Raw genomic sequence first — 18071 nt, 5'->3', positions numbered from 1 at the left:
CTTTGTAGGAGAAGAGCACTAACTTGACAAGATGGATTGAAGCGGAGCTAAATTGATAGCATACAACGACCAAGCACCGAAGAGAAGACTAACACTAAAGGCCTAAGCCAATAAATCAAGTAGAATGGGCAATGATGAAGACCCCCATGACCCCTCAACGATCCCTACGGATCTTGAGGCAGTCAAAGAAGAGGAAACCATGCGGACCCACGATCCGGGCATCCCAACCTCAAACCGGGCATCTCAATGCTCAGTCCGAGTGTCCTGAGCACAGGACGAGCGTCTCTCTCTGCAGTTTAAGCGTCCAAACAAAGACGAGTCGTGGGGCTCCTAAAGGACTTGCAAGGCACTAATCTTCATCCTAGGGAACTAATCGTCATTTAAGCCCTTAGTTAACCTAATCCTTGTACTACTATATATACCCCTCTTGTATTTAGAGAAGATTAAGTCCTCTTAGTATAGGCAAAGCTTTCTTAGATTAGGTTAGGAGTAGATTAGAATAGATTAATCTTAATTATTCCACAAATTGCACTTTAACCTTTCCTTAATTATTGTTCAAGATTTCTTATTGGATAATTGAAGATTATTGGGTTATTATTTGGAGAATTGATAACTCATCAATTAATCAAGTTTTTTTCTATTATTCTTTCCTTTCCATTTGTTCATCTTAAGATTGGTATAATTCCTTTACTTTTTACTTTATTGCTTATTGTTTTACTCTTCTATCATGTTTATACTTGTTAAGATGATTGGCACCATTGTTAACATGTTTTCCATGATAATGAGTGAGTAGTTTCATAATTAGGGATTAGTGGGGAATTAGGGAAGTTAATCATGGGAAATCTTTATGATTAATGAGATCATATGAATGCTTGCTTATTGTTTTCCACCTTATGCACATGTCATGTTTGATGAAATGCATGATTGACAACCTAGCATGTTTCTCTTATCCTTTCAACAAGACTTGTAAGATATAAACCAACTCAAGGCTTGTTAGACCATGCATATAGTTGATTAAGAAGAATTAAGTCAACTTGTAGGTGTTATAAAGTCTTGACCGACTCAGCTCCGGGATCCAAACCTTCCTAGGACGCATTTATGTTATCTCACCATGAATAGGGAAAACCAAGTCGAATTGTAGGTGTTGTAAAGTCTTGACCGACTCGGCTCCGAGACCTAAGTTTCCCTTAGAAATTGTAAGAGATACACTAAATTTATTCCAACAATAATAATTGCTTGCATCTACATGATTCATTTATGCTATTTCACCATGATTCCCCTATGAACCCATGGTTCTCTAGTGTTGTTTATCATTTGTTTACACCCTTGTTTCTATTTACTTATCTTGTTTCTCAATTGTCTACATTTCCTTGTAGTAGCTTAGAATACAACTTCAACCCAAATCAATTGTGACACTAGCATAAATTGAGATAGATAGACTTAGAACCCAAAACACACAGTCCCATGGATCTACCTCGACTTAACCACTAACTAGTTGTTTGTTGAGATTATAAATGTGTTTGATTGAGCGTATGATGACAACGTCTCATCACAAGCATAAAAATCACTAAGGTTTTGTAATGGAAGAGAGTTTAGGGAGAAAATTAGGTTTTGAATGAGTAAATAAAAGAAAAGAATGGAAGAGAATTGAGGTTTATAAGTCTCGAAAAGTTTAAAGGATCCCGTGTTACTGTAGAAGCGGTACTCGATCGAGTATCTGAGGTACTCGATCGAGTAGCCTCTACTCAATCGAGTTGAGGTTGCTCGGTCGAGTTTTGACGCTGGCAGAATTAGCATTGATTCTGTTTTCTATCAAACTCGATCGACTGACCCTCCTACTCGGTCGAGTAAGCCTTACTCGGTCGAGTTGTCCCTCGTACTCAGTCGAGTAAGTCCAAACAAGCGACAAAAGATTACGAGTCCGATTAGTCGTTCCTGCAAAATAACAATTCGTTCGGAGTCTAAGACTGTAGATACCAAGTATCTATTGATTCCCCAAAAAACACCCGATGATTATCGGACTACAACATGCTTAGGAATCGATACGTTTAATCGACAGTTTTATATAACTATACGTCGGAAAACTCAAAACGATTTCGAAAACAAAATATTTTCAAAATTTTTCAAAAGTACCTGGATCGTTTCATGCACGACGACGGGGTCGCAATGACACTAACTAGAGTCAAAACCGACACCGGACCAAAAATCGACTCAAAAATTCGAATCTCGACTCCAACAGCGAGTCAACCCGAGTCAAACATAAAGAAAAAACATCACAAAGCTTCCATGTTAAGTATACCCGGTATACTTGAATGGTCAAGTACTACAATGATGCCATCCAAAACCTAGGATAGAACAAATCATGATTTCAATTGCGTGATAGTGACAAGATAGCTCGAAGACCCGCGAAATGGCTCGCGCCTCTTCGAGTAGCCCATGCGGCCACGTCTCTCAAAACGCACACAACCACTCAATATTCTATAAATGCCCCTCAAATGCCACCATTTGAAGGTACGCGAGTGTCCGCCCCCTCATTTCTCCCTTAAAATTCTAGACTCGACTTCTTAAGTCACAAACCGACACGTGTTTTCGACCTACCGATCGAAAATACAAGCCATACACATTTTTGGTACCGTCATCGTGCATTAAATCACTTGACCGACCATCTCGACCAACTACACACTCACTAAACTAAACAAAACACTCTTTACATTGCTAAAACGATTTTCAACCGAGTTTTCCGACCTAACAAGTTTTTAAACTTCCGTCGATTTCTCATCTTCAACCTAGCATGGAAGTATGAGGGTGTAATAATCCTCTTCTTTCATGTCTTTTTATCTATTTTTATGACCTTAACATGCTAAAACATGCGTAACATGGTCTAAAATACGGATTGAATGAGCCAAAACCGAGTTTTGACCGGAAATAGAAGGCCCTAGTCACCACTAGGTACCTCGCGCCTCAATGAGGTGTCCAGGTCAGAACTCAAACGTGTTTCACGTTTGAGTTCATTCTTTCCATTTTTTATTTCATTTTACAACCGGTTTTTGCCGTTTAAAGTCATTTTCATGATAAACCTTTTAACCATAAATCATTTTCACCCTTGGTTCTTCATACCAAGATGGTTTAATCCTATTTCGGTGATAATATTTGGTTAATCACATTTTAAAAGATATTTTAAGACCTTTTATTCATTTGTTTACATTTTAAAAACAACCATATTAGTCATACATGCATAATCATCCTTGGTTCCACATACCATGTCGGCTTAAACCCGAGCACGATGATAAACATTGACTAATCAGAAAACAATGAACTTAATACAATTACTTCATAATCATTTTTTCAAAACTATTCATGTCAAGCTTGCAAAACAGAACCCGACATCGAATATCGTCAATACAATGATGATTATTCAAGTCTCGTTCTTCATATTGGTATAAAAGTGGTCTAAACGACCTTTTCAAATAAACACGGGTTCAAATACCCTCTTACAAACCGTTTTACAAACGTTTTCAACAGTCAGAAGACATCCCATTGGATCATCGGCTGTCTCGCGCCTAAATAGGCCAACTGATTTCCAGTTTTCAAACCAGGACAAGTCCCCTTGCATCGCCTAATGGCTCGCTCCTCAATAGGCTGCCTGATGCAGGTCCTTCTTCCTTTCCAGCACTTGCCTAGGATGATCCCGAATTCGGTTAACCCGAATACAAGACGGATCAGAGGGCAAGCCTGCCCTCTTTACTTTGTATTTGCAAAACGCCTTTCTAAGACAAATGGATCACGTTATGCACCATAAACCTAACTCGGTAAATGGATGTTTAATTTCCGTCTTGCATGAAAATCAAAACTAAATCCAACTTGATATTTGGATAAACAACCGACATAGAAAGCTCACATGTTAGGTTTAAACTTGTGGATGCGCATTCATGCATTTACCCGTTTTATCAACTTTTGCATTCAACCAACCAAGATCGATCTGTAGAGGCTGCTACCGTAGGCGGGATTGGGTGTTTGATTAAAGGGCTTCCCAATACGTACCTTCACCTCTTACTCAGAAACTTTGGATAGTGGGCGACCTTATCTAGGGCGAACGAGAGTCATTCTAGAGATAGGATGCTAAAGAGGGACGACTCCTTATCCTTAGTACCTATGTCAAACACCGCTTTTTGCCTTTGTTGACCTAGGTATAAAGTGGATTCGAGCGGGTTCCAAGCATCCCATAAATGCTTGGTGGCGACTCCGAACATCTCTTACATGGTTTCGAGACCCTTACCGAGACGAAACCGACCGATCTAAAGCGAACCGGTTGAAATACGCCACCGAGCGTGGCTTTCAGACTGCCGCGTGTCCACAGATCGGTTGGGCGTTGCGGGTGGCCTATGTCCACAGATTGGCGACTCCGCTGGGGAAAACTAGGACACTTGTGTCTTTTTTTACCCTAGATGGTGAGACTCGAACGAGGACTTAGTTGGAATCCATCAATTGATATTACGGTCATAAGTCGGGTTCCTTGTCCGGGCCCACAACCTAACCTTTATCGACCAATTGGCTAGTCCCGTCGGCGTGAGATTTCTCATCCCCGCGTTTCGAATCCCGATTGAGTCAAGCATACCAATGACGTTACACATTTCTGTTTCGTCAAAGAGCTTTCATTTCTTTCGTGCATGAGGCTAGGGCACCCTCCTTACACATTTTGTTTGGATTGGTATCCCTCTCGAAAATCGGAGTTTTATCGCTTGGTGTGTAACCCACCCTTTTAAGCCTAAATCCATGTAAGCATTATGCATAATATAATGAAAATGCGAGTGCTGATGTGTTATGTGATCATAAGTCCTTCTGCGTCATTTCAAACCATTTGAAATACACCCTTTTGCGCCGTTATAATGCCCATTTCAAAACCTCGGTCTTTCGCTGACCGTTGCACGCCTTTTTAGGCCGTCGTAATGACGATTTTCAAACCCGGTTTTCTACAACCATTTCAAAAAAGCACGCCTTTTTAGGTCGTCTTAATGACGATTTTCAAACCCGCTTTTCTATAACCATTTCAAAAAGCACGCCTTTTTAGGCCGTCATAATGACGATTTTCAGACCCGGTTTTCTACAACCATTTCAAAAACATGCTGCCCATTTCAAACCCGAAAATGACACACACCCTTTTTCGAGGCTTTTCAAATCCCGAGGACCATCCACCATTCTCGGGACCACAACCTTTTCAAACCTTTCAAAACTCGATTTTCAAAACGCTCGATTTTGGATTTCAAAAGCCGTCATCGGAAACAACACATTGTTTTCAGAGCCGTGCAACTCGAACTCAAACTGTCTTTTGAAAACAAACTTAAGACAACTTTCCAACCGATCGACTTTTGAAGATCCCTATCCTTCGGAAGCCATCCGTAAAACATCAAATGAATCTTTTTGAAAATTTCTATTTTCGAAAATTTCAGTCCACCATTCCAATTCTGCCTCGTGTCTATCGAGTCAAAGCAAACGTACTTATGGGTCATTACTTATGAGTCGTCTCACCTCGAGACTCGTTCAACGGCGCCACACCCTTAGATTGAACGCGAATCAAATTCTGGTCAACACCGTCATATCATAAATCGAGTCAGCAGCGAGGCACCACACACGGTTGCCCTCGTCTCGTCAAGTCCAAAGTGTCTTTCCTTCTTTTGTGTTGTCTGCGTTTGGTCGTTAAAATCGTCTCGGATTGGGATGTAATGTGAGCCATTTTCTGCCTCAGAGCCATGGCCCCGTCTTTAGCTTCATCCAACAATAACGATGACAACCGAGATCTCACGACTGCCCAGCTAGCCAGCCTACTCACATCTCTCAAGGTCACCCTGGACCGTGTCGACACCGTATTGAGACCTTGGAAAATAAGGAAACCGGATAATAGAACACTCCGCCATTGACCGAAACTGAAAAAAGGCTCAAGCTCTTGGAGGAGCAACTCTTAGCTCGTGGTAACAACATCCACCTTGAGAACAATCAAAGATTCAAACTCGCTGGGGATCAACTGCCCGATAACTTTACCTTAACTGATGTGCCCAAGTTTAAGGTGGTGGCGGACCTACTCAATCACATTCGGGCCTTTAAGGATTACATGTCCATCAAGAGAGTCAAACATGAACTTTTCACCCGGATCTTTCCATCATCTCTGGAACCAATTCCCCGCTAATGGTACTATTCCCTCGACCCTAAGAACATTACCACTTGGGACGAAGTCGCCGTCGAATTTGCTAAACAGTACGCCGACAATGTCGAAATCCAATCGAACACCCGCACTCTTGAGGTCCTGACTCAGAATGACAAGGAGGGATTCACCGAATTCCTAACCCGTTAGAAGAGGGTAAGCACTCAATTGGTCAGTAAGCCAAGTGAATGAACTCTGGTGGAGAAGTTTGTCAACAACCTCCGTCCGGTTTATACCAACCTACTGAGTTATCAAAACATCAAAACGTTCCAGGACCTACAAATCCTTGGAACCCACATTGAAGACGACCTCTGCAAAGGCGTTATAGCCAAAACCACCGGTAGAGGCTAGCAGGGATCTACATCAACTGGATCTCGCCCCTATGGTCAGACGAACAAAATTGATGAGGTCAACCTCCTCGAACCAACCACAAAGAAAACTGAGCATCCTCAAAGGGTATTCACAAACTTGGAAACAGCCTATGCCAGTGCCCTATAAAGACTCATGGACCAAGGGAAACTACAGCCAATTTGGCCCACTCCGGACCCATCCGAGGCCAAGAAAACCCGCTTCTGGAATCCCAATACCTAATGCCAATACCACTAGGGTAAAGGTCATGACACGGAAGCCTGCTTTAAGCTGAAGTATGTAATTCAAGACATGATTGAGAAAGAAGAATTACCTTTACCTCCGCCATCAAAACCAAATAACAAGATAAACCCCTTGGGAATCAATGTCATCTCTGATGACAAGCCAACCCTGGATTGCTCACACCTCATCCTACCTGTTGATGACGAGGTGAATGCCTTAGTAAAGGACTATAATACTATGGTTTTATGTGCTGTTGGGTACTCTATCGAGTAGGGCTTACTCTGTCGAGTAAGTGAGTGTTGCGTGCGAAATAATGTACTGCTGATGAGTACTCGATCGAGTAGGGGGCACTCGATCGAGTAAGTGATTTACTCGATCGAGTAAGTCGGTCTTACGAGTTAATCGCCGGGTTTTGATAGCAATGCGTGGAATATTATATAAAGTGAAGTTACCAGTTTCTTTTTACTTTTTACCAAAGTCTAAACATTCTTTCAAGAAAACAAACATCGTTGCTTTATATTTTCGTATTTCTATCAAATCCTAAGGGCTAGAGTCGTCGAATCGTCGTGTTCTTTACGTCGTTGACACCGTCGTATTTTGGGTAAGATTCTTGTACAGTTTTTATATTGTTTAATTGATTTTAGTCGAAACCCTAATTGGGTATTTTGGGGGTCTTGGGAGTATGTTGATAATAGATGGTGATTGTATGATTGTGTGTTTGATAGGAGGTGATTTCATAAGAGGAACGTTTCTGATTAGCTGATTGTGATGATCTTGGTGATTGCTTTTCCAGGTTGGGTTTCCCTACTCGGTAATTGATTACATGTATTTGATAGTTGATTGGTGATGGTTGTGTTATTGTTGATCTTTATCATATTGATTTTGTGATTGGTAATTGTTGTTGTATAATTGATTGGATGTGTTTTTCTGTGGTTCGCGAGGCGTATCCTCGGCTGAGTGGAGTCACTTACGGGAGTGGCTTCACGCCCTTGATTCGCCCTCTGTGGAACCCGCCACAGGAGGGGATGTGCACATTAAGGAAAATGGGTTTTCGCTCGGAATAGATGAACGGGGATTTGGTGGGTACGGCTGCGGTCCCCCACTGGTGGCATGGAATATCTGTTGCGATGGGTATTCTGGCAGGACTACATTGTGTAGTCAGGTGTGTGGAGATGTGACGGAGTAGGGTGATATGTGTGTTGTATCTTGTATATCTTGTTTGGTGTAATTAGTAACTGACCCCGTTTAAATGTTTTGAAATATGTGGTGATCCATTCGGGAATGGTGAGTAGTTATTGGGCAGGTATGAGATGGCCTGCGCAAGGGATAGCTGGGATAGAGTCATCACGTGTCACTAGAGTCTCCCGCTATGTCTTGGACATAGTTTCTTTTCAGTTGGTTTGATATTTTGGAACAGTTGTATTCACTTTACAGTTTTGGGTTTTGAACATGTAATTAGTTAAACTTATTTAATTAAGCATGTTTCTTTATGGTCAATTTGATATGTTTGCTTCGGGTAACCGAGATGGTAGCATTTCCATGCATTATGTGGTCTTGGTAAGGCACCTTGGTGTATGAGGGTGTTACAAAGTGGTATCAAAGCGACGATTTTGGAACCTGTAACTAATGAACCTAATGAATCTAGGGAGTCAAAATAAAATGAACCCGGGTAGGAGTTGTTAGGAGCTCATGCAAAGACTTGGGAGACGTCCTAAAGTCGCGAACTCGCCCTACAATTTTGAACCGGTCACTATGGGGTGTCATGGGATCGCTATGTGTTTACTAATGTTCTATTGCGTGTAATACCCGATTATTCTAGGAACCCACAAAGGAACTCGGGTCACGTAAGGAGACCCATGACTACTCGGAAGTGAGGGAACGATCATAACCTAGACCAAGTAAGACCCAAATTAGACCAAGTGAATTTGAAGTGGACCGAGTAGAGTGTCAGTGGACCGAATGAGGTGCCACTCGGCCGAGTAAGTGAGCCACTCGACCGAGTGGAGTGCACTCGGTCGAGTGAACCAGTCACTCGGCCGAGTGACACTGTTCAGTACCCGTGAATCTTATTTCAGGATTCCCTTCTTATCCAAACCCAACCCCACTTCTCCCACCTACCTCATATCACTTTAAACTTTCCCCTCTCTCTAAAAACCCTCCTAATCATCCTCCACCATGGCTAAGCTTGGATTAATGGTGAAGCTCTCTCTCTAGTTTCGATCCATCATTTGTAAGTGATACTCTATCCTTCCTCTTATCCTTTAATTAACCTTAATCTTGAGGGTTAAAGTTAGTAGTTAATTAATTAGTATTTAGGGTTAGTAATATGAGTAATTAGTGAATGTTATTAAGGGGTTTTATATTCTATTATAGTTTAGGATGTATTATGATAATTATTATGTGATTTGTTAGGATTAGACGATGTTTATGAGACGGAATCAATTGGATTCGGTATAACTTATGATGATGCAAAAAGGTAGGTTAATCCTACTCGGTTTTCAAATATATGGTTGTTACATGATTAGAGTTAATTGAGTAATTAATCTCATGTGATTAGTTTAGTTGCATCATGACATGATTAGTCACTAACTCACTAATGGTATCATCAAGGGGGTGATTATGATGATTGTCATGCATTATGGTACATGGATGGTCAATGTGATTTGATGAGTCGATATTGGTGCATATTTAATGTGGTCGACATGCTTTTTATTGTTCATATTGTGTATTGGGAAGAGTGGCTGATGGTGAGAGTGTCGTTGAGGCTCTCAATCAAACACATTTATAATTCTCAACAAACAACTAGTTATTGGTTAAGTCGAGGTCGATCCACGGGATGGTGTGCTTTGGGTTCTAAGCCTATCTATCTCAATTTATGCTAGTGTCAAAATTGATTTGGGTTTGTAGTTGTGTTCTAAACTAATGCAAGCAACAAAGTAAAACAAGCAAGTAAAGGTGTAGATAAATAATAAAGGATAATAGGATGTCATGGGGTCATATGGGATTCATGGGAGTTGATCATTCAAACATGTTCTTAATTATATAGCAAGCACTTATTATTGTGATTAGATCGAGTTGGTGTATATCTTACAATCCCTAAGAAGGTTTGGGTCCCGGAGCCGAATCGATTAGATTGTACAACACCTACAAGTCGACTTAGTCCTTCCTATTCAACTATATGCATGGTCTAATGAGACTCGAGTTGGTTTATATCTTACAAGTCTCATTGAAAAGATAAGTGATGGGTAAGAAATGCAAGGATTCATAGGCTTAGCATTTCATCAAACATAACATGTGCATAAGTCGAAATCACAACAAGCAAACAAATTAATTATGAAGACGTATTAGATTAAAGCATGAATCAATTCCCATGTTGGTTTCCCTTAATTTCCCATAAATCCTAGCTAAAGAACTACTCACTCATTATCATAGGAAACATGTCATTAATGGTGTCAATCATCACAACAAGTATAAACATGATAAGAAAATGAGGAAATAAACAATAAAGAGTAAAGAGTAAAGATATTATACCAAACTTAAGATGAAAAAATGGAAAGGAAAGAATAATAGAAGAGAACTTGATTCATTGATGAAGAGTTGTCAATTCTTCAATAATAACCCAATAATCTTCAATTACCCAATAATAATAAACTTGAACAATAATTAAGGAAAGATTAATGTGGAATGGTTGAGATTCATCTATTCTAATCTTCTCCTAATCTAATCTAAGAGGATTTTCTATTATGGGAACCTCCTCCATGAGGGCTTTTTTTCTCTTGATTATTACAAATGGAGTATATATAGTGGTACATCATTAGGTTAAGTAAGGGTAGATTAGTAAATAGCATTGCTAAGTTTTGAGTAGGGAAATGTAGAGGTGGCAAACGAGTCAATCGGATCAGTTTCGGTTCGGGTACTTTCGGATCGAGTTATTTCGGTTTATCTTTTTTTTTTCGATTTCAGCTCGGTTCAATTCAGGTTGGATTCAGTTTTCACTTTTAATCGGTTGTAGATATTTTAGGTTGGTTCAGGTTCGAGTTGGGTCAATATCGGTGCAAATAAGGTTCGTGTCGGGTCAATATTAGAGCAGATGAGATTTGAGTCGGGTCATAATCGGATCGGATGTCAAGGGATTAGGTATTTATTCAAAATATTGGATATAATACGAATAATTTTTTTTAAAAAAGTAATAAATAATGTTTTTTTGCATAACCACGATATAATATTAATTCACTGACGTCAAAAGGGTGACACTCATGTACAAAAAGACACCCTAAATGTGATGCCTAGGTACATTCGGGTCATTTCGGGTTTCAATGTTGGGTTTCTGTCATCAATGTACGGGTTGAAATCGGTTCAGGTATATATCGGTTTAGATTAAAACAATTCAGGTTGAAACAGTTCAGATTCATTCGATCTTGGGTCTATTTCGGATATTACAAATTCGGTTCGATTTCGAATCAATTCAGGTCGATTCAAGTTTCGGGGTGAAGTTCGGTTATACCTTTCGGGTGTACGGTCAAGTGTCGATTCAGGTATTTTCGATCGGTTTTTCGGGTTCGGTATACTTTTGCCACGTCTAGGGAAATGCAAGTACCGATGGAAATGCGCATATCACGTTGCTAGTCCTACCACGATCCGCTCGGATCAGCTTGTAGCACAGCCAGTCTGTGAAGGAATCCACTCGGATTGGCATCGGGACACCCGTATCATAGCATTTTGAGACGCCCGTCTTGGGAGCAAGACGCTCGGATCATGGGGTTCTGAGACGCCCGTCTTGGGAGCAAACGCTCGGATCACTGGGCAGAGTGCTTCTCTTTTTTAATGTCTAACAATCCGCTCATCTTGAGTCTTGCACGCTTGTCTTGAGTCTGGAGACGCTCGTCTTGAGTCTCGGGACGAGCAGATTGGCGAACAGCTTGTCTATTTGAGCTCGGATTGTAAAACGGACGTCATTTCCTCATCCGGACTCCTATTGGATTGATTCAAAAGCCTAGACCACTTGATTTTTCGACGCCGTTTCATCTAGCACACTTTCAGAGCTAAACAAGCAACTCTTGGTTTGATTATGAGCAATTTCCTCTTATAATGGCTTCCTTATCCTTGCTTTTAAGCCTATGATCCTTCTATATACTCTTTATTCCTACATCCTTGGTCATCATTCTTACCTCCTATTCATACTAGTCCATCTAAGATCATCAACAAGCTTCCAAATATGCACGGGAGACGGGAATTCCTCCACATTATCGCCTTTCCTATAAGACATATAAAATGCACTAGGAAAGCAAAATAGGAAGGAATTGACGGATAAAATAGCCATGAAATGCTATATGAGTATGCAAAATAGGTACAATTAGGGGACCAAATGTGCGCAATTAAGAGTCACATTAAACATCCTCAAACCGAACCTTTACTCGTCCCGAGTAAAGAGGTGAGTAGAACTAGACGTTTATTTAAACTATCCTAATAATATAACCGATGTGAGACAATTAGCGGGTCTCACTCTACCCCTTCAACTCACAACAAGACATCTATGAGGTAAGATGGCTTCTAGCAAGGCAAGGTGGGGCTTGCCAAAATGGCGATACATCCAAGCATTAAGCACACAAAACAAGTAATGGATGCATCTACAAAAGAATAATCACTTTCTTCATCTATGTGGCGGAAATCATCTACAAGGGAAGCAATTTAAGGATACACACTTCATCATAGATATTGGTTCTCCAAGCTACTAAGTCTAAAAGGATACCAACAAATCACCTCCAAGTTGTGTCAAACTAGGGTACTTTTATCCTCAATCGCTAAATGCTTTTGTCAAGAGTAGGCTCCCTATGGTGTTAGAAACACTGTAGGATCGCAGAATTCCCCCTCTTTTCTAGACAAGAAGAAGGATCGTCCCCTTTCCACCATGCAACAAATAAGATCAATGGATAAAAGGGATCAAGATGTTTTGATTTTCACATTGGTAGTTTGCTTTTTGATTTGTTTTTCCCCTCAATTTCTTGTGGTATTTGACATTTGAAGAACATTTCTTGCCATTTTTGATGATTGGCATTTCGATACTTGACAATTCTTTTCAATATTGCATTTTTGAACATTTTTCAAAGTAATCCCATTTTGTAGCAAGGGTACTTTTATTGAAGCATAGGAGTCTATTGTTGCTCCTCTTTTCATTTGATGCAATTTACAAACATTTGATTTTGATTTTGTACTTGAACTCAATTTGATGTTTTTGTGCCCATTCCCTTTTTGGTTACAAAATATGATGATAGAATTGTAAGAATGGTTGCATGGTTTCAAAGGTCACCTTGGAATAAATGATAGCCAATGAGTTATCACACCACAAGGTACTCTTGATTAGGCCTTAGTCCATGGGTCAAAAGATACTAGTATGACACATCCTAGGGTGTCTTGAGGGTATTCTAGCAAACAAAGTCTCAAGGAGAAAAATTATCTACAAGGGCCTTATATACACTTCTCAAGCTTCCCAAATAGGCATTTTCACAAACATTTCTAGCCATGCAACTACAAGCCATGATGCAACTAACATATATACAACTCTAATGCATATTCTTCTATCAACTATTATGCCATATAAACTAAATGCAAACTCCTAACAACACATAGGTACACAAACCGCAACAACAAAATACACCACATCCTCTTTGACATATAAGCACTAGTAGAAATAAGGTAATTGGCATCGGTACAATGACATCGGTTCTTCTAAGAACCGATGCCAATTATAGTTTAGAGCGAATTGACATCGGTTGTTACTAAAAGACCGATGCCATTATTGTTCTTGGACAACTAGCATCAGTTCTATAATATAGCCGATGCCATTTTTTCCATCATTATATACACAATTACACACCCACGACCTTTCGTGTTACTTGACCTACCCATTCTCCTTGCAACCGCTGCCATGTCGCTTATCAGCGGCCAATACCATCACCACATCGTTCATCATCTCGCTTTCCCGATATCGACTGCTGTCCTAGACTCCTATGTAAGCCTCACTTCCCTCGTCCTACCCCACCTCCAGACCAACCCACGAAACCCTTCTTTACTCAGATCCACACTCGTCATTTCTTCACTTGACCACAACTCCTGACCCACACAAGCGTGGCTCCTTCTTCAAACTGAGCAGGTATTATTTTTATTTTTTTAAAAAAAATTCAATTAGTTTTCAGGATATATGATCCTACTGTAAGCAAAATGTCGAGTGTTGTATGGTGTGCGGAAGGTGTTCGATGAATTGTCTGACAAAGATTGTGTCTTGAAATATCCCTGGTAAGTGTGTTCTTAGGGTTATTTTGTTGATTAATAATGTTATTTTTCTACCCTAATCGAATAGGTGGTGGAAATAATGGAATCAACAATCAGGATTCGAATTCGCATACTTGGAGATTTGATATCAGTCAGCAAAGGTGATTTTGATGCCCATTTGATTGTTTAATTGTTTTTCATACATTTTTTTAGTGTAGTTAATCTCATTGCGGTGCTGTCAAACTTTACTTGAACTCGCCATTATTTATAGCTATTATTGCATTGTTCATATGTATGTCTAAATCTCACTTTATGAATAATATAAGGCTTGACTCATGTACAATAAAATTAGCTAACTAATGATGGGTGCGTGAAACTTTGCTATGACTTTCTTATTTGTAGTAATCTATTGTTCAAATGATGTTTGGGTGTTAGACTATTGCCCCATCATTCTTCAAGGGATAAATGATGAGTTTGTATGTTGATGATCATAACCATTTAATAGTGTATTAATGATTCATAGCCTTGATCTTACCTTGTACTCTGGAAACAGTTTATACTATTTTCAATAGTTTCTTGACCTATGCGAAAGCTCTATGTAACTCGAAGTACTAGTTTTCTTAATTAGATGCATATTCAGATTTCAGAGATATATGAAGAAATGATAAAAGACCATTTTAATTCGCCGTAATGGTTTAATGCCATGTTTTTAGGTTTCAATATGACTATATTCCTCATCGAACTGTCTGTAAACTGTTAAATCTCCCTTTAATCCGCTTATATAGCTTGACAATCCTTTTTTTTTTGTACAATGGAGCAAAGGAATCCATCACCAAGCTTATCTCAGACCTGGATAGTGCCACCCTGAAGCCTAATGTTGGTGAGATCCTCTTACGCCTTCATCCTACTCCAGTTTAGTTTAATAGTATCTCTAGACGTCAGCCTTTTACATTTTGACAAATTTGACTTACCATAGTATGTATGGCCTCAACTTGGTTAGCCTTAGTATTTTTTTGTAACATGTTATCAGTGGACGCTCTTCTAAATCTGTAGTTGGTCATCATTATCATCATCCGCACATGATTGCATATGAAGCCTTGAAACATGAACCTGTGGTTGAGAGTGTTGAGACACGAAACTTTCAAACAAATATCATTCTTTCAAGTGGGTTTTAAAATGTGGTAGTTATTGTTGTTAGTTTAAAAGAATAGTGCCCAACAATGATAGTGATGCTGCCATTTCTTCTCTGAGTCAACTCTACAGGGGCTAAGGCCTAAGAGAGTGTTTCATATGCAGTGTTGAGTTGTGTATATATGATTCTTTGCTTTTTGTGTGGAATTTAATTAATCTTTGTGTTTTTATGTTTGTTTTGAACTTGGTAATAATGTCACCCAAAGTTAACTGTTTTTGGTGTTATTAATCTAGCTATTGTGATGTTGTTTGATGAGACTTTTTACTTTGGCAGTGAGTGAAAAATGGGTGATTTGTCAACTCTTTTTACTTGTATTATTTTTCAACAATTAAGAGGCTCTGATATTATTTTTCGACAATCAGCCAGTAGGTTTTTCCTAACTGAAATTTAACAATATCTCTAGATGTCAGTCTTTTACATTTTTGCATAATGACTAACCGTAGTTGGTATGGCATGAACTTGTTTAGCCTTAGTAGTTTTTTTCGGTTCATGTATCAGTGGATTCTCTTCTTAATTTGTAGTTGATCATCATTACCATCATCTGCACATGAGTTCATACGAAGCCTTGAACAATGAGCGTGTTGCGAGTCTTTCATACATATATCATTCTTCTTAAGTAAAATTTCAAGTGTGGTAGCTGATGTTCCTTTTATAAGCGTCTGTTTATGGTTGTGTAATTAGTTTATTTTACTTACTCTAGTAATCTTGTGTAATTATTATCTCGTTTGTTACAATTGTTCTTGTTTATGCATTGTATTGCAGGCTCAACAATTACACTTCAAGAGATAAACGTGGTTCGGTAGCTTCCGACTCTATTGTAAAGAGAGTATATGATGTTGAGAATTATTGACAATTTAGGTGTTCAAGTAGAACTTATATGTAGAGCAATATACTGAAAGGTTTGGATGTATGTATTGTTGTGAATTGTTTAGATGTTATTTTGTTCAATAGTTGTAATAGTTGTATTTGACTTGGATTTCTATTAGTAAATGAAATTTGTAGGAAGCTAATTAAATTTGGATTGTTCAGTTACTATGAATGTGTTGTCTAGTATTTTGCAGCTTTTATACAAATAATTTATAGCACCAGGTAAATGTGCATGAAGAAAAGAAGGAAAAAATTTAAAAAGTGGCATCGGTTGTTATGACACAACCGATACTAATATAGCTACATTGCCATCGGTTGCTAAGGTGGAACCGATGCCACTTTTGCGAAATTGGCATCGGTTACAAACCGATGCCAATTTGAAAATTGACCATTTACATCACCTTGATTGGCATCGGTTGAGAACCGATGCCAATGGGCGTTTATGACTGATGCCAATCGCCTTAATTCTACTAGTGAAGCCCATCCTCCTCATATGAGTAATGAAAAGAAATGGAAGGGAAATAGGGATTAGAGCGATCATACCAAGTGGTCTTCACATTCCCTTGATAATGCCTCAAAAGTAGTGTTGTATCTATGTGAAAAGAGAACAAAAATATAAGTATATACAATTCTACACTACTAAATTAAAGAACATGTTTTTGGTATTTGAAATTTTCAAATTTTTATGGATTTTGTTTTAATGAAATCAAAGAACATATTTTTGGATTTTTCAAAAATTTTCAATTTTTATGTGTTTTGGAATATAAATTCCCATCCCCCACTTTATTTTGGAAATTGTCCTCAATGTACATGTAGGAGTAGGGATGAAAAAAAAATACATGTTTTTGGATTTTTGATTTTTTGGAAATGAAGTACAAATGCAATGATATGATATGAATGAATGCACGCTCTAACTAAATGCAATTCTATATGACATATATAACAAATGAATGCAATCTAAACTACACTAAATGATGCATGTTTTCTATTAAGCTGTGGTCACCTATGATCAAACCTCCCCAAACCGATTTAAGCACTATTTCTAGTGTAGGAGAAATGAGGTTTGGTCATTAGTGACTATGCATGAATGCAAATGTAACTAACAAATTGGGACATGTAAAATATATTACAATGCAAACTATACTATATGAATTAACTAATGTAAATGCAATATGAAATATTTCACAAATGCAAGCTAAATGTATATGTATATAACTAAATGCAAGTGTAAATGTAATGTAAAGTCAAAGGATAAGATATCTTACAAATGGTGGTTTGAGGGAGGACTCCACCAAACTCATTCCTTGTTGCCATGGTTATTGATGTTGTCCATGTTGCTCAATGCTCTCAATAACCGGCCAAAGGCTTGAACCCAATCTTCAAACAAGCATGAATACGGTTTGTTCCAATTCAATATGAAGCTCGGCCAAGGTAGCTTGCCACTTACTCTCTCATTCACCTTTCCCTTAGCACTTGAGCCATTGCAATGCTTCAAACCAAACAAGCCCATGATTCTTGTCAACATAAGGTATGAAGTGTGGTTCATATTTGTCCGGAGACTTCCACTCTCCACCTTCTCTTTCAGATTTGGAGATGATGATAGCATTTGGATTTATCAATCCTTCAAGAATAGAAGGAGAATTCTCATAGCATTGATGACGGGATAGCTTAGGAATTGAGATTGTGGGTGCCAAGTCTCCACAAGTAAGCTCATTCATAGCTTTGTTCTTGAGCTTCTCCACTAAGCACCTTTTATATGACAATTTTACCTCTTGGAGAAAGTTTACCATATCATCTCCAACAATCATAGGTTGCATGGTGGGTGAGAAAAGGTCTTCATGGTTAATAGGAAAGAGGCATTCATCTTCTTCATGGAAGCATACCTCAAACTTCTCAAGGATGGGCTCCTTAAGTGAGGCAATCTCACAACTCCATTCCTCTTCTTCATTCCATAAG

The 18071-nt window shown here is 39.0% G+C and overlaps 1 long non-coding RNA gene across 1 annotated transcript; it reads left to right on the top strand.

The window, feature by feature from the left end:
* Positions 1-13647: 13647 nt before the first annotated feature.
* LOC141646139 (uncharacterized) lies at positions 13648-16280 on the top strand. Its single transcript, XR_012545374.1, has 3 exons — positions 13648-13937; positions 14145-14936; positions 16011-16280. It is a non-coding gene; the product is annotated as an uncharacterized LOC141646139 (long non-coding RNA).
* Positions 16281-18071: the final 1791 nt, after the last annotated feature.

This window comes from Silene latifolia, chromosome 3, assembly GCF_048544455.1.
Source record: "Silene latifolia isolate original U9 population chromosome 3, ASM4854445v1, whole genome shotgun sequence".
NCBI classification, from domain to species: Eukaryota; Viridiplantae; Streptophyta; class Magnoliopsida; order Caryophyllales; family Caryophyllaceae; genus Silene; species Silene latifolia.
This window is presented reverse-complemented; position numbering and strand designations above follow the sequence as displayed.